Source organism: Cyrtonyx montezumae, unplaced genomic scaffold (assembly GCF_038088225.1).
Source record: "Cyrtonyx montezumae isolate F1298 unplaced genomic scaffold, pur_monq_1.0 scaffold_3, whole genome shotgun sequence".
In the NCBI taxonomy this organism is placed as follows: domain Eukaryota; kingdom Metazoa; phylum Chordata; class Aves; order Galliformes; family Odontophoridae; genus Cyrtonyx; species Cyrtonyx montezumae.
The window spans coordinates 88095438-88121155 of NW_027072034.1; the positions used below are offsets into that span (position 1 = coordinate 88095438).

The 25718-nt window shown below is 42.4% G+C and overlaps 1 protein-coding gene across 3 annotated transcripts in view; it reads left to right on the plus strand.

Annotated features, from left to right (window-relative positions):
• The window catches only part of TSPAN9 (tetraspanin 9), a 157095-nt gene that overhangs the window by 63739 nt on the left and 67638 nt on the right, over nucleotides 1–25718 (plus strand). The gene's annotated exons all lie outside the window — the stretch shown is intronic.

Below are 25718 nucleotides of genomic sequence, written 5' to 3' on the forward strand. Positions count from 1 at the left end.
AGCATTTCTTTTCTGAAAGAGTGGTCAGGCACTGGAATGGCCTGCCTAGGGAGGTGGTTGAGGCACCATCCCTAGCGCTGTTCAAGAAGCGTTTAGATGAGGTGCTAAAGGACTTAATTTAGTAGTTGGGTAGAGATAGTGATAGGAGGATGGTTGGACTAGATGATCTTATAGGTCCTTTCCAACCTTATGAACTTATGAACTTATGAACTTTGGTGTTGATACAAGTTGCAGCTGAATGGAGAACCTTGTAGTTTGTTTAGGCAATGTAAAGGGTCTGTGTCTTTGTAAGGGAGGCTCCTGAGGCTTAGTATTGAATAGATAAGGGAGGTTCCACAAGTCTTTGTATAGAATATTTGTATATTCTCTGGGAAGACATCTGAATGTATATGAACTGAAGACCTTTTTGTGCAAGACGTACATGATGGGAAGAGAATATCTCCCATGAATCCAGTGCTGATATTTAAGAATGCGTACTTACTGACACTCCAACTTGAGTCTCAGGGAGTTTCATGATTGACTGCTTCATGTAAATGTTGTAGACCTTTTGTGATACTAATCCTTGACTCCTTGTGCAACCCTTATAAGAACCCTTAGGCTGAATAAAATGTTAATGAGAAGACTATGGCGTACCACAGGTAGTTCCCCTTCAGTTGTTTCTTACTCATCATTGGGCAACAAACAAGAGGAGCTGGGCAACAAACAAGAGGAGCTTAAAGCCATTGTGAGGCAGGCTAACTATGATCTTGTCGCTATTACAGAAACATGGTGGGATCCCTCCCATGACTGGAGTACTCGGATTGATGGCTACAAGCTCTTCAGAAGGGATAGACAGGGAAAAAAGGGTGGTGACATAGCTCTCTATATTGAAGAGTGTTTTGATATTGAAGAGCTTGAGGTTGGAAATGACGAAGTAGAGTGTCTATGGATAAGGCTCAGGGGGATGGTCTGTAGGGGTGACATCATGGTGGGGGTCTGTTATAGACTGCCTGGTCAGGATGAAGAGATAGATGAGGTGTTCTACAAGCAACTAGTATATGTTGCACAATGGCCAGCACTCGTTCTCATGGGTGACTTCAACTTCCCTGATATATGCTGGAAATATAATACTGCGCAGAGGAAGCAGTCCATGAGATTTCTAGAGTGTGTGGAAGACAGCTTCCTGACACAGCTGGTGCAAGAGCCTACCAGGGGAGATGCCTTGCTAGACCTGCTCTTCACTAACAGAGAAGGACTAGTAGGAGATGTGAAGATTGGGGATTGTCTTGGCCAGAGTGACCATGAAATGGTGGAGTTTGCTATTCTGGGTGACGTCAAGAGGGTGACTAGCAAAACTTCTACCTTGGACTTCCGGAGGGCAGACTTTGACCTATTCAGGACACTTGTTGCAAGGGTCCCTTGGGACTCGCTCCTGAGGGGTAAAGGGGTCCAGGAAGCCTGGATACTCCTCAAGATGGAAATTTTAAAGGCACAGGAGCAGGCTGTCCCTGAGACCCATAAGTCGAGCCGGAGGGGAAGAAGACCAGTGTGGATGAACCGGGATCTTTTGTTGAGACTCCAGGAGAAAAAGAGAGTCTATGTCCTCTGGAAGATGGGACAGGCTACTTGGAGAGACTACAGAGAACTGGCCAAGATTTGCAGGCAGGAAGTTAGAAATGCTAAAGCCCAGCTTGAAATTAGGCTGGCTACTGCAGTAAAGGAGAACAGAAAATCCTTTTACAAATATATTAACAGTAAGAGAAGAACTAAGGAGAATTTCTCTCCTTTACTTGATGCGACAGAGAATGTAACCACTGAGGATAAGGAAAAGGCTGAGGTTCTCAATGCCTTCTTCACATCTGTCTTTAATAGACAGAGCAGTTATCCTCAGGGTACTTTTCATCCTGACCTGAAAGTCTGGGATGGAGCGCGTAATACACCTCCTGTGAACCAAGCAGAGACGGTCAGAGACCTGCTCCTCCATCTGAACTTTCACAAGTCCATGGGACCAGATGGGATCCACACTAGGGTGCTGAAGGAGCTGGCAGAGGTGATTGCCAAGCCGCTTTCTACCATCTATCAGCATTCCTGGTTATCTGGAGTGGTCCCACAAGATTGGAGGCTTGCCGATGTGACTCCCATCTACAAGAAAGTCTGTAAGGAAGACCCGGGGAACTACAGGCCTGTCAGCCTGACCTCGGTATCAGGGAAAGTTATGGAGCAGATGATCTTGAGGGAAATCAAACGGCACGTGCATGGCAACAAGGAGATCAGACCCAGCCAGCACGGGTTCACAAAGAGCAGGTCGTGCTTGTCCAACCTCATCTCCTTCTATGACTGGGTGACCAGACTGGTAGATGAGGGAAAGGCTGTTGATGTAGTCTACCTGGACTTCAGCAAGGCCTTTGACACGGTCTCCCACAGTATTCTCCTGGGGAAACTGGCAGCCTGTGGTGTGGACAGGTTCACTCTTCTCTGGGTGGAGAACTGGCTGGAGGGCCGTGCCCAGCGGGTAGTGGTTAATGGAGTTAAGTCCAGCTGGCGTCCCGTTACGAGTGGTGTCCTGCAAGGGTCAGTTTTGGGGTCTATCTTGTTTAATATCTTTATTGATGACCTAGACGAGGGGATTGAGTGTACCCTCAGTAAGTTTGCAGATGACACCAAGTTGGGAGGATGTGTCAATCTGCCTGAGGGTAGGGAAGCCCTTCAGAGGGATCTGGATAGGCTGGATAGCTGGGCTGAGCTCAATGGGGTGAGGTTCAATAAGGCCAAGTGCCGGGTCCTGCACTTTGGCCACAACAACCCCATGTAATGCTATAGGCTTGGGGCAGAGTGGCTTGAAGAATGTAGAGAGGAAATGGACCTGGGGGTGTTGGTTGATGCTCAGCTTAACATGAGCCGGCAGTGTGCCCAGGCAGCCAAGAGGACCTATGGTGTCTTGAATACTGAAAGAGTGTTCAGGCACTGGAATGGCCTGCCTACGGAGGTGGTTGAGGCACCATCCCTAGTGCTGTTCAAGAAGCGTTTAGATGAGGTGCTAAGGGATTTGATATAGTAGCTCAGTGGGTAGGGATGGTGATAGGAGGATGGTTGGACTAGATGATCATGTAGGTCCTTTCCAACCTAATGTATCTATGAATCTATGAATCTATGAACATGGGAAGAGAAATGGAAAAAAGTGCAGAAGGGGAGAAGTATCTGATAAGTAGCTAACAGCATTTACTATTTGTTCTTTATTGGTCAACATGACTGATGCTGACACACAAAAAAAAAAGCCAGTCATTCTAGAAATCTTTTTAAGAGCTCACACACTTTGATATTTGTGGTCACCATTCTAGAAAAAGATGTGATATGTCTTACTGTTTTTTATTTTGTTTTATGATGTGTATATATATATATATTTGTATATATATGCACATATATGTATATATAGGTTCATAGGTTCATAGGTACATTAGGTTGGAAAGGACCTACAAGATCATCTAGTCCAACCATCCTCCTATCACCATCCCTACCCACTGAGCTACTATATCAAATCCCTTAGCACCTCATCTAAACGCTTCTTGAACAGCGCTAGGGATGGTGCCTCAACCACCTCCGTAGGCAGGCCATTCCAGTGCCTGACCACTCTTTCAGAGAAAAAGTCAGGTCTAATCTAAATCTTCCCCGGCGCAACTTGTGGCCACAAATATACAGATATATATACATATATACATAAATATTATATATATATAAAATAAAGGTTATATATATAAAAAATAGATAAAATATAATGTATGAATATATATATATATATATAATATATACATAAAATATACACATATATACATATATAGACACACATATATGTATATATACATATACATATATACATATGTATATATGTCTCTGCACTACCATGTTGCAGCAGAATCCCATAAAGTTGAGGTATCCATCTGTAATTCAAAACTTCAAGAGGGATCCAGCTGAAGCAATAGCGATCCTACTGTTGGCATTCATAGAGCAGCTGCCTGGGCACTGTGCCATTCATGAGGCAGTGCACATTCCTTCTCAATCCTGCTGTGTTTCCCTTCATTCTCTCCTGTTTCAAATGCTTTAGTAATGATAAACTCTGAACTTTTTCCAGAGGAAATGAAACTGATGTTGCTCATTCTGAACATGTCAGGATTATTCTTCCAATTTCACTCACTGAAGGTTCATTACTCTTTTTCTCCTGGTTGCTCCCTTTTAATGCTCAAATAGGTGTGCACTTAATTGTAATTGTCAGAAAAAAAGATTTTTCCAAGGGAAAAATATAAAATGAATGTCCTTTTACTCTGAGTTGTCTTGTTTTACTATTAATTCAGTTATATATATATAATCCTTATAATACTTTATATATAATAGTGTGTATGTGTTTATGTATACAGATTAATTATATAAGGTATATCATTATAAAATTTATATTTATAAAAATATTTTGGAAATTAAAATTATAAAATACAAGCAGCCTTGATCAATCTCAGTTACAGTAGCCATGAGATTCTATCCTTAGAATCAATGAGGTTTTTACTAACTGTCGGTGCAGCTTCTGAATGTGTAACTTCATTTTAATTGCTGTGTGTTAAAAATGATTCAGGAGGTTTTTGTTACCACATTTTGTGAGAAGCTATAGGTAAAAAGATACACATATATTTATATAAAACTTCAATCTGTCTTCTGAAAAAAATCAAACACAACTTGTCACTATGAAGTAAACCTCAGAGACCTCTGTACAAGAGCACCTGTGAAAGGGAATGAATACCTGATGGGTGGTTCTTCCATTAAGGAATGCTTGTCTATTTTTCTGAGAAAAAAACCTTACTGTTGTGAGAAGGCTGATGAGCATTGAGATGAAGTCCTAAGGTATAAGAAAACTTTCAATTTTAATATATACTGTGGTGTATTCCTTTTGATTAAAGATTACTCCAGAAGTTTCCTTTGTAATCTTAGTGGCTATATACTGAAGTAACAAATTGCAATATTAAAATAGATGTGGAAGTAATGTTGACTATGTTTAATCTTACATCTTAATGGGTGAAAGAGCTTTTCTGGCTTACTTCTGCCAAAGATGAGAATCTACATGTAGAAACTTGGGGATAGTGCTCTGAATTACTTCAAACTTTTTGAGTTGCAGAGCACTGCAGATTGCTTTTTCTTACTAGTTAAACCTCTTCAGGCTTTTTCCTTAAATCCATCCTTCCACTGTGTTTAAGTGTAGAAGGATGGATTATGTGTATAGTGATCTCTAATGGTCTCTGCATATCCATATCATTGGTCTGAAAGCTGCTGCCAACTGATAGTTTTTTGGGGGGCTGTGAGAGATTAGTTCAGGCTTTAGTGGATAGAGGCTTTTGCTACAGAAAAGCAGTGTTACCACTTACTCCCTGTTGGCAGTGTCAGCACAGGTAGTGGGGCAGACAAAACTCAGTCCTTGGAAGCTACATAAGCTGTGAACATTTTGTCTTGGTGCATAGAAAGTGATTGATTGTGATTCAGAACTGGAAGAGAGGCTACAGACGGTGTACAAACACAACATTATTCTCGTATGACATAGTATTACTAGCAAATGCAGTAAAACCAATAATGGGAATAAATGATAATAATTTTCCAAACTTATGTGGAACCTGAGAGAGCATTACTGACACTGCAGAAGTTGAGCACTGACAAGAGGTAAGAAACGAAGGTGGTTTTGAAGGATGTTCTTAACACTGAGCAAAGGATAGCCATGGAACCAGTTAGATGAAGAAGGTACAGAATTTCCAACCTTGAAGGCTTTTAGGAACATGTATTGCACAAGCTATTTCTGTGGAGAATGGATGTCATTGGTCAAGGATGCCAATAAGATTTTTCTGAAATTTTTGTGTAGTCCAGAAGATACAAAATATTTCTCACAGAAATGTGAGAGTAATCTATTTCTTCTGCTGGTTACCCAGGTAGTGGTTACATAGCATCTCACCTATTTCCCAGCTGTTAGTGTAGCATGCAGCATCTGGCAGGACTAGAACTGGCATACAGATTCTTGCTGAGCAGCTGACTTTGTCTTTTGATATTCCTTTTGGAGAGAAGGGTGTACCATGTGAATTCTATGAGTCTAATTCTGTGTAAGTTAGGTTAATAATGGGTTTAAGGTAACTTACATGACTTTAGTTCATTTGCTTCATGTGCGTTACATACAAAGTTATGCCACTTTTCAGTGAGAACCCAGCTGTTCCCCTGAGATGTTGCCTTTTATCATCTTCAAGAGGCTTGCGCTGCTTCATGCAGCCAAGGAACACCTATTCAGTCTTTTGCTTTTCCTCATTGTTTAATTAGTGTGTTCAAACTTTGCTCTGAAAACAGCCTGCATTGGCCTTATTGTGATGATATTGGAATGCTTCAAACTTTTAGGACATGAGGAACACTAATTTGTGAAGTCTTTTTACATGTGAAAGTTCAGAATCTATTGATTATAAGATAGCTTTATTTTGTTTTTATTTACACTGAAGGACAGAACCTGTCTATTTGTTGTTAGTTATGGACAAATACAAGTCCAAACATATACTCTATGAGGCATAGAAGTAGATATTGCAAAACGAGTATATAGCACATATGGTTCATAAACTTTTAATTCTGCTCTGTACCCTTGCTAGGAATTTATTCAGCATGTGTTTCTTCTGATTTTGGCAAAAGTGTCTTCTCAAGATTATTCAAGCAACAAAACTTTAACTAGGAATGTATTTTGTTGATTATCATTTCACTGTTTAACTGTTATCTTCTTCCCCATCAGAAAACAAACAACAAAGAAAAATAAAAAACAAAAACTTCAGAGTTTGAGTTAAAGAAGTTACTCTCCATTTCAGGATCCTAAACAAACACAAATTTCTGGAATTCTGATTTTTTACCTGTGGTTCTGTTACAGGGCAACTACCTCTGACGGGTGAAAGTTGCTTTTCTCATATGTCTATAACTTTAAAATATCACCTCCTTTATCTCTTTGGGTACCAGCTCTGCAAAGAGAGCTTCAAGTAACAGGTTCCAGTTGTTGGAAAAGGCACCTCTTTAATCATGACAAACCTAAATTCAGTTTCTTGCTCCTTACAGAAGCTTCCTGTACAAGTTTTAACAATTGGTATACCTTTGCTTAGCCACAAAATGAGATACATCCATCTGCACAAGAATATCTTGCAAGTAAATCTTACATTTAGAATGTACCTGCAGAATATTTGAAGTTAAACTTAAATTGGGATTGCTGGGATTGGGCTTTGCCCCCCTCTTTCCCTTGTGCATGTTTTCATTATTGTGCTAGTAACTTGTGGAGCTATTATGATCATATTCATGGTATTTTATTTCATAGGAATAGTTTTCAGTCAGTGCATTTTCTTGAAATGGCTTACTGAATGGATACAAGGGTTGCTCTGAAAGTAATGCCTCCTATTTATTTCCATAGTAACTGCAACAGATGAAAATAGCTCAGTAACACTGTTTAGTAAAGCAAATTCTCAGCTACAATAGCTATTTTTTCAGTGCAGTCACCACCAATTTGTGTGGATGAGCTGATTGAGATGCTTTTCATTTCATGGTGTGACAGATGTCTGTGGCCATCTGGAACGAAGTTTGTCTTTCATGTTACTGTCACCATTGATGAAACACACCACCTGTCACTTCACTGTGATAACATTTACTCTTAGGTCTCCATAAATGTTCAGCAAGCATCAATAAATGTCACTGGGTACAATTTTTTCTGCATGGAGGAATTCAGTGTCACATCTTTGGTTCATATGCATTTTCATGCCAGACACCATTTTGTTAGACTTCCCCTTTGCTGCTGTCTGTCTCATGACGACAAAATGTAACAGGATATTGGTAGGAAGGTTAAGCTTCTACTGCCAGACCACCAACATCTACCTCTGATGTGGTGGGACAGTATAATAAAATAGATGGCTTAACTTTCAGAGCACCTCTCATACTTGTGACAATGCCTGGGAAGTGTGGAATGCTGCAGGATAAGTGAGAAGACAGAGGAACTCAGGAGCTTAAATTTGCAGTTGATTTCTTTAAGTTGCTAACTCCCTGCAGCCTAGGAAGAAACTCCATTGTTAACCATGAGACGATTGTGTTGATAGCTACATATAGATCAGTACAAAGAAGCCTTGTTCTCCACTGACATGATTTGCAGGTCCTTATTGCTTGAAGGCTTTCTTTTTCTTCTTAAAAAGCCTTTTCAATGACATCTTCACTTTTTCCTGGTGGGCTGATTTGGAGGATTGTGACTTCGGTAGCAAACTTCCAGCCTCCCCTGAGCTTGAGGGGGATTTGCTGCTCAGTTGCCTGCATGTAAATCTGTGGGGGCCTGTTGGGATTCATCCCAGGGCTCTCAAAGAACTGGCTTATGTCATCAGAAGACCTCTCCCAATTAGTTTTCAACAATCTTGGGAATCTGGAGGGGATCCAGATGACCAGAAGTGGGAAAACATTTTTCATGAATTTTCAAGAAGGGCATGAAAGAAGACTCTTCTAATAACGGGATAGTCAACCTCATTTCAGTGACTGGCAAATTTATGGTGATTATTCTGGGATACTGAAAAACACCTGAAAGACAGTGTAGTCATTGGTCTTGGCCAACACAAGTTGGAGAAAGTCCTGTTTAACAAATTTAATTTCCTTTTATGACAAGGTAACCCACTTAATTTATCAAGGGAAGTCTGGTGATGTAATCTTGGATTTCCGCAAAACTTTCCATGCTTTTTCTTGTTGTATCCTTCTGGAAATGTGTACAGCATACAACTAGGCAGAATTGTAATGTGATGAGTGAACAGTTGGCTGACAGGTCAGGCTCAAGTTGTTTATCGGAAGTGGGGTTACATCAGGCTGTCAGTTAGCCAGTAGTAGGTTTCCCCAGGTCTTCATTTTAGGGCCAGTTCTCTTTACTGCTTTCATTAATGACTTGGATACAGCATTTGAAGGTATACTAAGTAACTTCGCAGACAATGAAAAATTACCAGGAGATGTTGACTCCCTTGATGGCAGAGAAGCTTTACAGAGGGATCATGACAGTTCACTAACAAAATCACTAACTGCATGAAATTTAACAAGAGCAAGTGCCAGATTCTGCATCTAGAGTGGTGCAAACCAAATATATGTACATACTGGGAGATAAGCATCTGGAGGGATCTGCAGATTCTGGTTGACGGCAAGTTGAGTATGAGTAAGCAGTGTGCTTAAGCAGCTGAAAGGGCCAAGAATATCCTGGGGTGCATCAGGCACAGTACTGCCAGCCAGTTAAGTGAAGAGTTTTCCACTCTCTGTGCTGCACTGGTGCAGCCTTGCCTCAAGCACTGTGTACAGTTATGGCCACTACAAAATGAGACAGAGATAAAACTATGAGAGTGTGTCCAGAGAAGGGTAAGGATCTAGAGGGCAAGACATATGAAGAGTAGCAAAGGTTATTTGTTTTGTTCAGCCCACAGAAGAGGAGGCTGTATCAAGTCCTCATTGTGGACTACAGCATCCTCAGGAGAGAAGCAGAAAAGCAGATGCCGATCCTTTTGGTAGCAGCAACAGGATCTGAGGGGACATCATAAAACTACTTGGGGAGGTTCACATTGAATATTAGGAAAAGATTCTCTGTTGAGAGGGTGATAAGATGCTGGAACAGGCTCCGCAGCACAGTGGTCATGGCATAAAGGCTTCTGGAATTCCAAAAGCATTTGGGCAACGCTCTCAAACATAGGGTTTGATTTTTGATTGAATGGTTCTGTGTGGAGCCAGGAGTTGGACTCAGTGATACTTATGGATCTCTTCCAATTCAGTGTATTCTATGAATGTTGGTACAGAATAAAAAAGTGAAATTTTTAGAATTTTCTAGTATTTAGAATACTAGAACATATATATATGTATATATATATATATATTCTAGTATATATATATATATATACACTATATATCTTATATATATAAATATATATTCTAGTATATATATATATATATATATATACTACAGAATATATATTCTGTGCAATTTGTTCATGAATGTACCTTTCAGTCTTGTCTCTTGCTACTACCCTGCCATGTAATTCGTAGTATTTGTCTCTGAACCCTAATACAGTTGGTCTTCCTTTGCCTCAGTCCTTGTCTTGTGGAGAGCAAACCCAACCCTGTCATTTTGCTCTTAACTTGTAGAAAAGTTCTTCGCCTCTCTTTATTTTTGAAAATACAGCATTAACAAAGAAAAAAAGTGTGTGTGGAGGGACCAAAAATGGTCTCTGAAAGTAATGCCTCTCATTTCCACAAAAACTATGACAGATATCTAAAGAGCAATAACACTATTTGACAGAGCAGATTATCATGTACAAAACACTACTTTTCTACATAGTCACAAGCATTAGCTTTGCATTTCCACCAGCAATGAACAAGAGCCAGTACGCTTTGCTCATAAAAATCTGTGTAGCCATCTAGAACATGGCTTTTCATTCACATTGCTGTGACCATTGCTGAAATGCACCACCCACTGCCTCACATAACATCCACACTTTGGTCTCTGTAACAATGTTCAGCAAGTGTTGATGAATGTCAGTAGATACAATTTTTTCTGTATGGAGAATTCAATGACACACTTTTGCTTCATGTTCACTTTAATGTCAGATGCCATTTTGTCAGACTTTCCCTCTGCTGCCACCTGTTAACAACAAAATGAAATGGAAAACTGGTGGGAAGGTTCAACCTGTACTGCCACCAACATCCACGTCTGATATGTTGGGCCAACATAACAAAACAAGAGGCACTTGAAGCAGCACTCCTTTTTTTTTTTTTTTTTTTTTTTTTTTGTGTGTGTGTGTGTGTGTGTGTGTCTAGTATACAGAGAGGGAGACTTAGTAGCAAGTCTCCAGGATTTTCTCTTTCTGAAGCTGTGGGGGAGTGTGTTGATAATGCAAGATTTCATTGAAGAGTAAGCATTTTTGAAAGACGTTTCTAAAGAAGTGAATCACTGGGAAAAGTCTCTCTCGGACTGTACATTTATGTGTATAGTGTCTGTGGCAACAAACATAAAAATACTGTAAGTTATGTATGCTGTAAGTCATAGATAGTCTATATTTGCATGCACTGTAATTTCAATTTGGGGGGAATATGAATGTTTAAAAGCAAGTTCTAAAATTTTAAAATTGATCTTTCACAAAAGACTTGTACTAATTTAATGAATTTGCAGTGTGTTCATCGTAACTTATGTACCCCGTCCTGGTTTCCCTTGATTGATTGTTGGGAGAAATAAGTTAAAGAACTATGCACTCTTGATCTCCTCATTCACATGAATTACAGAGGTTTCTGTTAGGCTGTGTGACTGAAGGCTTGTGAACACTAATGAGCAGAGGAGCAGTGACAGAGAGGGAGCCCTACTAACCTAAATTAGTGCAAAGGGAACACTAATGTAGCTCCTCTCCCAGCCTCTTGCAGAGTAGTTATCAGCCTGGGTAAGAAGCCTATGAAGATGAAGTCTAGGTCTGATATTGAAGAGATCTGAGGTTCTGAAAGCTGCTGGAGGAATGAGGACACAGTAGTAAGACCAGTGCTCTGCCTGACTAACCGAAGAGCTGTCCCAAGCAGATGATCTCTTTTGATAGAGGGAACTTGTTTATACCTATGATTTGTATAGCAAACAGCCCTTTGTCTCATAACAATCCTTAGATATTTGCAGAAAAAGGGTTTTGTTTTCCTTTTCCCTCCCTCCCTCCCTCCCTCCCACCCTCCCTCCCTTCTCAGCCAATCTATTTGGTAAACATGCTGGATGGATTGATCAGTAGAGTATTAAACTAGATTCAGTGAGGGAAGGGGATGGACACATCTGTGACAAAGAAGCAAACACCATCACTTTCTGTACCAGCATGCATGCACTTGATGACATGGATAAAAGTCTTCACAGCAATGAAGACCAATGTGTACTGCATTTTCATTACAAATATGTAGCTAGTAGGTCAAGGGAAGTGATAATTTCTGTTTTCTGTTGCTCAGTACTTTAGGTTGCATCTGGAATGTTGTGACCAGTGGTAGGTCTAAGATGCTAATTCAGAAAGAACAACTAGGAGATTTTTAAGGGTCTGGAGCACATGATGTTTACAAGTCCTAGATAGGTAGTTTTCATTTCTGAAAAATAGGCTTATTTACTTACTTTACTTTGTGTAGGGTGTATAGAGTCTTCTCAGACATTCACAGTAAGGACAGTAGTCACAGTTGGTTGTTGAGTAAGAACAGAGGCAAGGAATAATTTCTTCCCTGAGAGTGTTGCTATGGGAAGAGGTTACAGTAAGAAGCTATGGGATCACAAGTTTTTGAAGTTTTCCAAATTCAGCTGGACAGGTTCTTCAGTAACGTGTACAGCCTCGAAGTTAGTTTTGCTTTGAGAATGGGGTTAGAATAGGAGATCTCTAGAGGTCTCTTCCAACCTGAATTAGTCTGCGAGTCCAAACACTATTACTAACTTGTTCCTGGTAACAAAAGCATGACTTCAAATTTGTTTAATGTTAGAGCAATTAAGGCAGTATGTGAAAATATATATATATATTTTTTTTTTCAGCTTCACTACAGACTTTATGTAGTTTGGGATCACCAAGCCATTTTGATGCCATGTGACTGTTATCTTTATGCTAAAAATAGGTGTCCACGTGAATGAAAAGTGGCAGCTGACCTTCTAAAGGAAGGCAAGGTTTTCTTGGGTATTACTGTCCAAGAAGTTTAACTGCTAGTAAAATAATGGACCTCATACTGAAAGAGAGTCTGAAACTAAGTCTGCAAGGTGATAGAATTGTAAGCAGTAACAGCATGAGTTCATAAAATGTTTCTCACCAGAAGATATGATTGTTGTTTTGATGGAATTACAAATTCAGTGTTTTTAGAGAATGAAGAGAAAGTATGTATATGTTAGCTTTCTAACATGGTTTAATTGAAATTGGTTTAGGTAGGAGGGATATTGGTTGGATTGAAAATTGGTTAAAAGTTATTAAACAGAAGTTGACTACTAACAGGAACACGTTAGTTATGTAGGTTAGGAGTTAGATAATTGTTAATGATACAACAGAAGTAGAATGAAATACTCATAATGAGCTTTAAAGATAAACAGAATTATGACCCTCAGAGCAGAAAAATAACACAAAGGGGAGGAGTGACAATAGACATGTAAAGGGAAAATAAAATGATATTTTGTTTGGAGAACTGTTAAACCAGCAGCATATGCATTTCAGAGAGCATATGCACTAAACAAAAGCAGGGAGAGATGTGTTTAAAAGACAAATTTCTGGTGCTGAAAATGGTAGCTTCCTAGAACCCTTTCTGAGCAGCAGACTTCATGTCACTGATGCCATTAGGTAAGGATGCTTCAGAACTGCTGAGTATGCCATTGGGCTTGAACAATAAACTGTTTACAGAAATTGCTTACAGTAAACTTTGTCTTACTATATGAATTAGTACTCTGTGAACCTCTGTGAACACTTTGGAGGTACTAAGATGACCTTTTAGTAAAACTGATTGTCTGGAAGTGCCTAGGATGTGATGGACTTGAAAGTGGTGGTAGGGAAGTAGTTGAACCCAGAACTGTTCAGATTGGAGACTAATTGAACTTTTCCACATTGTTTTTGGATTACAGTTCTTAATATCACACTTTATTATGGAAAGTGTGCTAGAAAGATGATAGGCAACTAACTGTGTTTTGAAGATAGATCTTCTGAACTCAACTTCTAAAACAGTATTCTTGGCATGTATAATTTTTATGGTGAGTTGTGTATATTTTTTCAGAAAATCCTGTGTGGTCTCTGCAGTCCTCTGACTCCATGTAACTAACAAGGATATGGATAACAGTTTTTGCTGTTGTTACTTCAGCTTCATTTTTATGAGCAATGGTGTAAGAATAATGTAGAGATACCAGATTCATGGCTGGCTTTTTTTCCAACAAGAATTATGTGTACCTGCTATGAACAGGTTTGGAGATTGCCAGTTTAACTGATTATTTTTTGGTATCACATTATTGACTTAGAAACTTCAGAGAGGGATTAGGCTTAAGAGCTGTAAAACTAAGCAGAAAATGATCCCTGGCTCAAAGTTTAGTATAACTACTATGGTATCCCTCCAATTCTTCATCACTGTTCATAACTTCCCTGTTATGAACAATTTTTCAACACTGTTCCAATTCTTCAACACTGTTCATAACTGTGTCCCTCTAGGATGCAGAGTGGTTCAGTTCTACAAAGCTAGATGCAAGTTGAGAACTGATAATAAATGATGCCATTTAGTCTCATTTCAATTAAAGGATGTAATTTGCACATTTGATCTCATTGCACTATTTGGAAGGAAAAGAATAGGTATGTGACAGTAAACAAACCTCACTTTTCTAACCTGAAAAGCTTGTTTCACTCAAAAATAATGCATTATTTATTTATTTATACATTGATAAGGATCAGGACAAGCCATAAGCTTTTTTTTTGCTCTGTTTTCTTGAACATGGTATGATGTAGATATGGGTGTTTTTTATTCTTGGAAAATGAATGTTAGGGTTAATGTGCTTCTTAAATTGGCAGTCACAGGGTCTGGGGGAAGATAAGTTTCAAGCAGAACACAGAACTATGGAATAGCTTGAGTTGGAAGGAGCATAAGCACATCTAGTTCAGCCATGAGAAGGCTGCCAACCACAAGATCAGGTTGCTCAGCGTCCCATTTAAGCTGCCATTGAACACCTCCAGGGATGGGGCATCCACAACTTCTCTGGGCATCTGTTCCTGTGCCTTGCCTCCTACTAAGTAAAGAATTTGTTCGCAACATCCAACTTATCTCCCATCTTTTAGTTTAAAACCATTCCCCCTTGTAATATCATTATCAGACCATGTAAAAAATCAGTCTCCATCTTTTTTATAATCTCCCTTTAAATACTGAAAGGCCACGATGAGGTCTCTGCAAAGTCTTTTCTAGGCTGAACAAACCCAACTCCCTCAGCCTGTCTTCATAAGAGAGGTGCTGCAGCCTTCTGATCATCTGTGACCTTTCTCTGGACAAGCTCCAAGAGCTTCTTGTCTTTCTTGTGCTGGAGCTCCAGGGCTGAATGCAGTAGTGTAGATGAGGCTTCACAAGGGTAGAGTAGAGGGGAACAATCAACTTGCTCACCCTGCTGGCTACCCCTCTTTTGATGCAGCCCAGGATGATACAGTTGGCTTTCTGGGCCACAAGTTCATGCTGATGGCTCATGTCCAGCTTTTTGTCCACCAGAACCCCTAAAAGTCCTTCTCAGAAAGACTGCTCTCAAGGAGTTCTTATACTAATGTCTTTGATAACTCCAACCCAAGTGTGACAACTTACATTTGGCCTTGTTACTTAAGTTCATGTGGACTGACTTCTCAATGTTTTCTAGGCCCCTTTGTGTGCTGTCCCTTCCTTCTGTTGCATCAACTGCACCACTCAGTGTCATCAGCAAACTTGCTGAGAGTGCACTCAATCCCACTATCCAAATAATTGGTGAAATTTTTAAAAAGAACTGGATAAATAAGCCCATAAGATGCTTTCATGAATGTACTGTATGAACACTAGATCCTAGTTAGAATTCCGTGTTAGACTCTTGAAGACTCTTTGGCTGATTGAAACAGATAAATAAGTTTACATGGATACTTGTATGGATATTAACGTCTTTATTTTCCTTCAACTTAATAGCTTTAACTATCATTAATATTTTTGTCTTCATTTTAATCCTATCATTTATCTTATGTTCTGGATGATGTCAGAAAATTTTTCTCAGACCTTCAGCAATGTTTGAGTTAGCTATGTTGCTTAGATTTCTTAACCTGTTTCTGCCAATTATAGAAAATGGTTAAGAACAAAAAACACAAAAGCAAACAGAAGCTAACAAAATTAAATCTGGATGTTATTGGGATTGGTCTCTTTCAGCATTGTCTGAGAACTGCAAAAGCTGTGCATGAAACATCTTATATATTTGAGTATTTTATAATCCTTTTATCCTTTATCAGTGGTTATATGAGAACAGCATTTAAAAAATGATTTTCTGCCTCATCTTTTCCTAGCTATTCTGCTTTGATTATTGCATTCATGTTAGTTGTTGTTCAGCTGGTAATTTTCATCAAACTCTCCTCTAACATTAGTGAAACATGTATCAGCTTCAGAACACTGACTCTTCTATAAAGCTTGTCATATCTTTTAGCTCATGCTCCAGGTTATGATTCCAGTCAGCAATATGCCCTTGCTGCTACAAAGGCTAATGGTATTCTTGGCTGCACTGAGGAAAGGATTGCCAACAGGTCAAGAGAGGCGATTCTTCCCCTCATGGGCATGGAAATAGTTGAAATATTCCAGTGAAGGGCCACAAAGATGATCAAGGGACTAGAGAATCTCTGCTATGAGAAGAGGCTGAGATAGATGAAACTGTTGAACCTGAAGAGGAGGAGACTGTGCATGCATCTTTTCTATAAATACCTGCAGGGAGGGTGCACAGTGGACAGAACCAGACTCTTTTCAGTGGTGCCCAGTGCCAGGACAAGAGGCAGTGGACACAAACTGGAACGCAAGAGGTTCTTTCTGAACATCAGGAAGCACTTTACTGTGCAGGTGACTGAATACTGGCACAGGATGCCCAGAGAAGTTGTGGAGTCTCCTTGGAGATCTTCAAAAGCCACCTGGACATGTGCCTGCTTGAGTGCAAGGGTAGGACTGGATGACTTCCAGAGGTCTCTCCCAACCTCAACCATTTGATTATGTGTTGCCTGGTCATAAGCATCATCAAGTTCTTTTTATTTTTTATTTTTTCAAAAAAAAATACTTAATCCTAATAGGTGTAGAAATAAAAATGATGTTCAGGTTAATACATGGAGATTCTGCTATCCAATCAAGTCATGATGCCCTTATGATGGGAACCCATAAGTTTCCTTCCAGAATACGCTGCACTGGATGAGTCTTATGCACATGGCTGTGATTCATCGGTAAAGATATCAAACTTCCATTACCTTATTTGTGAATATTCCTGCTAACTTTGTGATGTGTGCTTGAAAGTTCAAAATGTGACTGCCTAGCTGCAATTCTGTCTTGTATGTTTTAAAATTCTGCTAAACCATAGTGAATAAGTCCTGTTTTTCTTCTGTACTTACATTTTTGATTGACCTAATTAGTCATTCCCATAGTCACTGTCCATTCCCCAGACTCCAAGCTCTCCAGCTGACTTGACATCTCTTATTTATCTCTAACTCAGCTGTGAATCCTAATAACACAGCACACAGAATGCTAGACTGGAGTCATGCATGTGCTTGACTCTGGGACAGCTTTCTGGGCTATTATGTCTTGCTGCTATCAGTATGTCAAACACAACCTACTGAGTGTTGTGTTGGATTTCTAGGGCATCCATTACATCCTGTCATCTCCTGCCATCTCAGATCTTATTGCAGATGTTGAAGCATGATGATTTTCTTCATGAAAGATATGATAAATATTCCTTAAAAATTGGAGCAGCATTTCAATTTTTTGCACTGGGGACTTTGCCCAAGTGTAATGACTTTTCAAATATGATGGAGAATGGCTTGGCAATTGCTTCAGTCCCTTCTTTCAGAATCCTAAGACATGTTGTCTGGCCTCATAGGCTTGTGCACATTCTGTCTCGTGAGGTTATCTTGGAATTTTTTCCCAAATCCCACTTAGTGGCTCAGGGACCTGAGACATGGGAAGCCTGACTGCTGGTGAAGACAGAGAACTCACTGAGTACTTCAGCCTTCTCCATGTCTGAGAAAGCCAGTTCCCCCTTTTAATTTATTAGAGGGCGTACACTCTCCTTTATGTATCTTTTCTGACCAATGTACCTAAAGAATGCGCTGGGTTTTTTTGAAACATCTCTATTTCCACTGTCTGTACTTGTCCTTTTTCCTCATTTTGATCAGCAGGTCCTTGCTCAGCCAGGCTGATTTTCTGCCTTCTCTGCTTGCTTCTTTATGCTGGGAGATGGAGAGCTCTTGTGCTCTTGTAATGGTATCCTTAAAGAAATGACAGATCTGCTCTGCTCCTTTGTCCCTAAGGATGGCTTCCTAGGGGGTCTCATCTGGCTGCCCACAGTTTGAGTGAGCATATGATCTGCTGGGTAAAATACTGTCTGGATGGCTGAGCCCAAAGAGTTGTGGTCAATGGAGTTAAATCCAGTTGGTGGTCAGTCATGAGTGGTGTCCCTTAGGGCTTGGTACTGGGGCCACTCCTATTGAACATATTTATCAGTAATCTTGATGAGAGGATTGAGTGTAAGAACTAGAGAAGCAGTCCTCCCTGTGTACTTGGCACTGATGAGGCCCCACCTCAAGTACTGAGTTCAGTTTTGAGCACCTCAGTACAGAAATCCACAGATTTCTGCACGATCCACAGAAGTTTTGAGGTTCAGCTCTATCACTGTCCGGCTCCACTGCCAATGTGCGCATCCCAGTCCCGGCTCAGGCGCCACTTGTCATCGGAGAAAACAGCCAGAGTCATGACATACATCAATATGGTTAAACCATGATCCCTTTATTACTGGACAGCCTTATTCTTACAGTGTTTAAGACAGGGGCGTATAGAAAATAGCACACAATCATTGGTAGAGAGCCTCGAGAAAATCACTCTCAGCAGTTAACAGTTCTGCAAAACATATCCCAGAGGAGGTAACTTTTGATTGTGATATCGTACTAGTTCTGCAGACTCTCTTCTGCAGGTCAGCTACATGAGTCATTCCAAGCCATGCACTCTTCCTCCAATTAGGGTCTGCCATCCCACAGCTTACTTGAACTTGTTTTTCTTTTCATCTGGAAGTGTCCTTGGTTCTCAGCCTTCCTTTTTCATGCTGTTTATCCTGTTCCACAGCTTCTGCACTAAATACACTTTCTTTTATTTCCACACTGCCCTGTTTAATGTCTTTATTGATGACCTGGATGTGGTCATTGAGTACACCCTCAGTAAGTTGTCAGATGGCACTAAATTCAGAGGAAATGTCAATCTGCCTGAGGGTAGGGAGACCCTACAGAGGGATCTGGATAGGCTGGATCACTGGACTTGCCAATGAACTGAAGTTCAACAAGACCAAATGCTGTGTCCTGCACAGTGATCACAGTAATCTCATGCAGTGTTACAGGCTGGAAGACTGTGTAGAGGAAACAGACCTGGGGGTGTTGGTCGTTGCTCAGCAGTGTGCCCAAGTAGCCAAGAATGCCTGGCTGATATCAGAAATAGTGCTGCCAGAAGGAGCAGGACAGTGATCACTTCTCTGTACTGAGACCTGGTGAGGAAACACCTTGATTTTTGGGCTCCTCAGTACAAGATAGAGACTGCGGCCCTTGAGTGTGTTCAGAGAAGGTCAGTGAAGCTGGTGAGGGGTCTGGAGCACAAGCCTTATGAAGAGTGGACGAGCAAACTGCAATTGTTCAGTCTGGAGAGGATGAGGCTCAGGGGAGACCTTATCACTGTCTACAACTACCTGAAAGGAGGTTGTGGTGAGGTGGGGGTCAGTGATAGGACTAGAGGGAATAGCCTTAAGTTGTGCCAGCACAGATTTAGGCTGGACAATAGGAAAAAACCTCTTATCTGAAGAGTGGTCAGGTACTGGAATGGGCTGCCCAGGGAGGTGGTGGAGTCTGACCCTAGAGGTGTTGAAGACAAATATTTGGTGATATTGCTGATAGGTGGACAGTTGGATTGGTTAATCTTAGAGGTCTTTTCCAATCTTGGTGCTTCTATCACAGAATCACAGAATCGTAGGGGTTGGAAGGGACCTCTAGAGATCATCGAGTCCAACCCCCCTGCCAAAGCAGGTTCCCTACACCAGGTCTCACAGGTAGGCGTCCAGGCAGGTCTTGAATATCTCCAGAGAAGGAAATTCCACAACACCCCTGTGCAGCCTGTGCCAGTGCTCCGTCACCCTCACCGTAAAGAAGTTCTTGCACAAATTCATGTGGAACCTCCTGTACTGCAGTTTCTATCTGTTTCCCCTTGTCCTGTCTCCACACACTGCTGAAAAGAGTCTGGCCTCGACACTTTGTCCCCCACACCTCAGATATTTATAAACCTGGATCAGGTCCCCTCTCAGTCTTCTTTTCTCAAGGCTAAAGAGACCCAGTTCACTTAGCCTTTCTTCATAGGGGAGATGCTCCAGGCCCTTCACCATCTTTGTGGCCCTCCACTGGACTCTTTCCAAGAGATCACTGTCTTCTTTATACTGGGGAGCCCAGAACTGGACACAGTACTCCAGATGAGGCCTCACCAGGGCGGAGTAGAGGGGGAGGATCACCTCCCTTGACCTGCTGGCCACGCTCTTTTTAATGCACCCCAGAATGCCATTGGCCCTTTTGGCCACAATGCACACTGCTGGCTCATGTTCAACCTATCGTCTACCAGGACACCCAGGTCCCTCTCCTCAGAGCTCCTCTTCAGCAGGTCATCCCCCAGCCTGTACTGGTGCATGCAATTATTCCTCCCTAGGTGCAAGACTCTACACTTGCTCTCGTCAAACCTCATCCTGTTTCTGACTGCCCAGCTCTCCAGCCTGTTCATGTCTTGCTGGATGGCAGCACAGCCTTCAGACGTGTCAGCCAATCCTCCCAACTTCGTATCACCAGCAAACTTGCTGACGGTGGCCACTATCCCCTCATCAAGGTCACTGACAAAGATGTTGAACAAGACTGGATCCAGCATGGACGCCTGGGGGACACTGCTGGTTACAGGTCTCCAACCAGACTGCACTGCCAACAACAACTCTCTATGCTCTGCCAGTCAGCCAGTTCTCAACCCATTTCACTGTCCACTCATCTATCCCACACTTCCTCAGCTTTGTTATAAGGATGCCATGGGAGATAGTATCAAATGCCTTGCTGAAATCAAGGTAGCCTACATCCACTGCCCTCCCCCCACCCACCCGGCCAGTGACAACATCATAGAAGGCCACCAGGTTAGTCGAGCATGACCTCCCCTTGGTGAACCCATGCTGGCTACTCCTGATAACTTCCTTTTTTCCCCAATTGTCTGGAGATGGCATCCAGCACAAGCTGTTCCATCACCTTTCCAGGAACAGAGGCTGACTGGCCTATAGTTATCCGGATCTTCCTTCTGCCCTTTTTGAAGACTGGAGTGACATTGGCTATCCTCCAGTCTTCAGGCACTTCCTGCATTCTCCAAGACCTCTCAAAGATGATAGAGAGCGGTTGAGCAATCACGTCCTCCAGCTCCCTCAGCACCCATGGATGCACCCCATTGGGTCCCATGGATTTATGAACATTAGCATTGCCTAGGCGCTCACGGACCACCTCCTCCCTGACTAAAGGGAAGTTTCCCATTCCCCAGACCCTCTCACTAAACTCCAGGGTCTGGGATTCCTGAGGGAGAGCTTTTTCACTGAAGAAAATGCTTTAGATATTTATAAAGAGTGATGAGATCCCCTCTCAGTCTTCTCTTCTTCAGGCTGAAGAGTCCCAGATTTCTCAGCCTTTCATCATACAGGAGATGCTCCCGGCCCCTTATCACCTTTGTGGCCCTGTGCTGGACTCTCTCTAGTTCCCTTTCTTGAACCAGCAGCAAGCTGGCTGGGTTTCAGTGGTTTATGGGCTGGTTTGGCCCAGTTTCATGACGATCAGGGTGGGGGACCCACGGATCCACACTCTGGGGAAGTGGGAAAGGGAAAAGGGAGATGGTCTTAGAAACAAAACAGCAGCAATGATCTGAGGAGGAAAGCTAATTTACCAAATAAGATACTGTAATGCAAAATAACACAATATAATACAATATAATTGGAATTGAAAATAATAAATCAAATAAAATGAGCAAGAGACAGTGTCCAATAAACCGAAGGCCTTATGCTAAACACTGAAGGTGAGACAGCTAGCGAGCATTCGCTGATGGGTCAGTCCCCAAAGGAAAGAGTCTGTGTCTCAAGAGGTTTCATCTTCTTGGCTTGTTTAATTGTGATACATTCTGTGTAGTTGTGTAACTGCTCCATGTGTCACAGTCTTGAATAACCTGTGTAATAGATAAGTCCACCCTTGGTCTCTAGCCCACTTGTATGCTGCATCTCTTCCTTGATGGCCTGAGATCTCATGGGCCCATCGAGCTAGAAATAGTTCACCCTTGTGTTGCCAGTACAAGTCTACTTGAGCCACCTTAACTTTGGCAGCTCTATCTACCTGATGCTTATTTTGTTTTTCTTCAGTAGCCTGGCTCTTAGGCAGATGGGCATCTATATGACGCACCTTTACAGTCATATTCTTTATTAAGGCAGCAATGTCTTTCATAAGTTCATAAGTTCATAAGGTTGGAAAGGACCTATAAGATCATCTAGTCCAACCATCCTCCTATCACTATCTCTACCCAACTACTAAATTAAATCCTTTAGCACCTCATCTAAACGCTTCTTGAACAGCGCTAGGGATGGTGCCTCAACCACCTCCGTAGGCAGGCCATTCCAGTGCCTGACCACTCTTTCAGAAAAGAAATGCTTCCTCAGGTCTAATCTAAATCTTCCCCGGCGTAACTTGTGGCCATTCCCTCTCGTCCTGTCGTTATTTATCAGGGAGAAGAGGCCCACCCCCTCCTCACCACAACCCCCCTTCAGGAAGTGGTAGAGTGCAATAAGGTCTCCTCTGAGCCTCCTCTTCTCCAGACTAAACAATCCCAGCTCCCTCAGCCGCTCCTCATAAGACTTATGCTCCAGACCCCTCACCAGTTTTGTTGCCCTTCTCTGAACACGCTCCAGGGCCTCAATGTCCTTCTTGTAGTGAGGGGCCCAAAACTGAACACAGTTATCGAGGTGCGGCCGTACCAGAGCTGAGTACAGGGGGATGATCACCTCCCTGCTCCTGCTGGCTACACTATTTCTAATACAGGCCAGGATGCTGTTGGCCTTCTTGGCCACCTGGGCACACTGCCGGCTCATGTTGAGCCGAGCATCAACCAACACCCCCAGGTCCTTTTCCTCTCTACATTCTTCAAGCCATTCTGCCCCAAGCCTATAGCATTGCATGGGGTTATTGTGGCCAAAGTGCAGGACCCGGCACTTGATCTTATTGAACCTCATCCCATTTAGCTCAGCCCAGCTGTTCAGCCTATCCAAATCCCTCTGAAGGGCCTCCCTACCCTCAGGCAGTTTGACACAACCTCCCAACTTTGTGTCATCTGCAAACTTACTGAGGGTACACTCAATTCCCTCGTCTAGGTCATCAATAAAGATATTAAACAAGATAGACCCCAATACTGACCCTTGCAGGACACCACTCGTAACAGGACGCCAGCTGGACTTAACTCCATTAACCACTACCCTCTGGGCACGGCCCTCCAGCCAGTTCTCCACCCAGAGAAGAGTGAACCTGTCCACACCACGGGCTGCCAGTTTCCCCAGGAGAATACTGTGGGAGACCGTGTCAAAGGCCTTGCTGAAGTCCAGGTAGACTACATCAACAGCCTTTCCCTCATCTACCTGTCTGGTCACCCAGTCATAGAAGGAGATGAGGTTGGACAAGCACGACCTGCCCTTTGTGAACCCATGCTGGCTGGGTCTGATCCCCTGGTTGCCATGCACGTGTCGTGTGATTTCCCTCAAGATCATCTGTTCCATAACTTTCCCTGGTACCGAGGTCAGGCTGACAGGCCTGTAGTTCCCCGGGTCTTCCTTACGGCCTTTCTTGAAGATGGGAGTCACATCGGCAAGCCTCCAATCTTGTGGGACCTCTCCAGATAACCAGGAATGCTGATAGATGGTAGAAAGCGGCTTGGCAATCACCTCTGCTAGCTCCCTCAGCACCCTTGGGTGGATCCCATCTGGCCCCATGGACTTGTGGGAGTTCAGATGGAGGAGAAGATCTCTGACCGTCTCTGCTTGAATCACAGGGGGTGCATTATGCACCCCGTCCCGGACTTCCAGGTCAGGGCAAGTACCATGTGGACAACTGTCCTGTCTATTAAAGACAGATGTAAAGAAGGCATTAAGAACCTCAGCCTTTTCCTTATCCTCAGTGGTCACGTTCCCTGCCGCATCAAGTAAAGGAAAGAAATTCTCCTTAGTTCTTTTGCTGTTAATATATTTGTAAAAGGATTTTCTGTTCTCCTTTACTGCAGTAGCCAGTCTAAGTTTGAGCTGGGCTTTTGCATTTCTAACTTCCTGCCTGCAAATCTTGGCAAATTCTCTGTAGTCTCCCCAAGTAGCCTGACCCATCTTCCAGAGGACATAGACTCTCTTTTTCTCTCGGAGTCTCAACAAAAGATCCCGGTTCATTTCCACAGTTAAGGAGCCCAAATAGGTTTACTCCTTTGTTGCCAGTCATTTTGTTCCCACTGTTGTAACCGCCACCAATAAAGCATTTGTCACCATCCATGAGTCAGTATAAATATAAAGTATTGGCCACCTCTTTCGTTCAGCAATATCTAAGGCCAGCTGGACAGCCTTTACGTCTGCAAATTGGCTTAATTCTCCTTTTCCTTCAGTGGCCTCTGCAACTCGTCATGTAGGGCACCACACAGCAGAGTTCCATCAATACAACATGATCCATCTGTGAAGGATCACATCTCTCTCTTTTCATTTTCTGGTAATTCATTTTATGGTGGGGCCTCTTTTGCATGCAATACCTCTTCTGCTGGTGATGTTCCAAAGTTTTTCCTTCAGACCAGTCCATGATCCTCTTGGATTCCTGGATGATTGAGGTTCCCCATCCATGGAGTCAGCCTTGGGTCTCTCCAGAGGCTCTTTACTACAAACTCCACGTGGGACCTTCCTTTCCAGCAGCAGTGTAGAGGATGTTCTTTACATCCTGTTCCATCTGTACGGGCCCCAGGGCTGCAGCATGGGCTATCTCCTGCTTAATTTGCTCAAAAGCCTGCTGCTGCTCAGGGCCCCAAACAAAATCATATTTCTTCTGTGTCACCTGATACAGGGGGCTCACAGTGAGGCTATAGTTTGGAACATGCATTCTCCAATAGCCCACTACACCCAGAAAAGCTTGGGTCTCTGTCTTACTAGTGAGTGGTGACATGGCAGTGATTTTGTTAATCACATCTGTTGGGATGTGACAACATCAATCTTGCCATTTTATAACTAGGAACTGGATTTCCTTTGCAGGTCTTTTCACATTATTTCTCTTAATAGAAGAACCAGCTTGCAGGAAGATCTGGATTATTCTCTCTCCTTTCTTGAAAACTTCCCCTGCTATATTGCCCTACACAATGATACCATCAGTGTATTGTAAGTGCTTGGGAGCACCACCCCATTCCTATACAGTTTGGATCAACCTGTGGCAAATAGTTGGGCTGTATTTCCACCCCTGGGGAAAACGGTTCCAGGAGTACTGAATGCCCCTCCAGGTGAAAGCAAACTGTGGCCTGCATTCTGTGGCCAAAGGAATTGAAAAGAAGGCAGTGTCAGTGATGGCATATCACTTGGCTGCTTTTGACTCCAGTTTGTACTGGAGTGGTAGCATGTCTGGCACAGCAGCACTCAGTGGGGGTGTAACTTCATTTAGGCCATGGTAATCTGTCAGCCTCCATTCTCCTACGGGCTTTATGCACTGACCATATGGGACTGTTAGAAGGTGAGTGAGTTTTGCGTATCACTCCCTGACTCTCTAGCTGATGAATCCCTGTTAGTGAGGTACTGCTGTCTGTGCACCGTTTTAGTAGCAATTGGTACCTGTTGCTTTTCCACTTGTATCAATCCCACAGCAGACGGATCTTCTGACAGGCCAGGCAAAACAGGCAGCTGAAGGTGGGGGTTGACCTCTTCTCCA